The sequence below is a fragment of the Cryptomeria japonica genome, unplaced genomic scaffold, assembly GCF_030272615.1.
Source record: "Cryptomeria japonica unplaced genomic scaffold, Sugi_1.0 HiC_scaffold_20, whole genome shotgun sequence".
Taxonomy (NCBI): Eukaryota; Viridiplantae; Streptophyta; class Pinopsida; order Cupressales; family Cupressaceae; genus Cryptomeria; species Cryptomeria japonica.
In genome coordinates, this window is record NW_026728842.1 from 1,255,001 (window position 1) to 1,256,169 (window position 1,169).

Sequence of the window (1,169 nt, forward strand, 5' to 3'; positions counted from 1 at the left end):
AAACGTGAGAGGCTGCAGGGTCGACTCAGAGAGGTCTATGCATGTGAGAGGCTGAAAGCAAGGTCGACTCGGAGCGGTCTATGCATCAGGCGCGCTTGGGGCGACTACCAGTGCCAACCCCTTATCCCGCGACGCGTCCGACAAAGAGAACGTTCCAAGGCGGCAGAGGAGGTTACCAGCCGAAGGATGCAGTAGCGATAACAGGTATAGTTCCGCGGCGGCCGAGAAGACTCACCGCATAGGAATCGGGATGCGAGGCGAAGGATGCGCCGGGAAGGCCCCGACGACTAGGAAGAGGCTGCAGGGCCGCCTCGGAATGGTCCAAGCATCGGACGCGATTGGGACGACTACCAGTGCCAACCCCTTATCCCGCGATGCGTCCGATACACAGATAGTTCCAACGCGGCCGAGGAGCCTCACCGCATATCAATCGGGGTGCGAGGCGAGGGATGGGGCGGGAAGGCCCCAACGGCTACACGGAAGAGGCTTCAGGGCCACCTCGGTATGGTCCAAGCATCGGACGCGCTTGGGGCGACTACCAGTGCCAACCCCTTATCCCGCGATGCGTCCGATACACAGAAGGTTGCAAGGCGGCCGAGGAGCCTCACCGCATAGCAATCGGGGGTGCGAGGCGACGGATGCGGCGAGATGGCCCCAATGGCTAGACGGAAGAGGCTTCAGGGCCGCCTCGGAATGGTCCGAGCATCGGACGCGCTTGGGGCGACTACCAGTGACAACCCCTTATCCCGCGATGCGTCCGATACGAAGACGGTTCCAAGGCGGCCGAGGAGCCTCACCGCATAGCAATCGGGGGTGCGAGGCGACGGATGGCCCCAACGGCTAGACGGAAGAGGCTTCAGGGCCGCCTCGGAATGGTCCAAGCATCGGACGCGCTTGGGGCGACTACCAGTGACAACCCCTTATCCCGCGATGCGTCCGATTCGAAGATGGTTCCAAAGCGGCCGAGGAGCATCACCGCATAGCAATCGGGGTGCGAGGTGGGGGATGCGGCGAGATGGCCCCAACGGCTAGACGGAAGAGGCTGCAGGGCCGCCTCGGAATAGTCCAAGCATCGGACGCGCTTGGGGCGACTACCAGTGACAACCCCTTATCCTGCGATGCGTCCGATACGAAGATAGTTCCAAGGCGGTCGAGGAGCCTCACCGCAT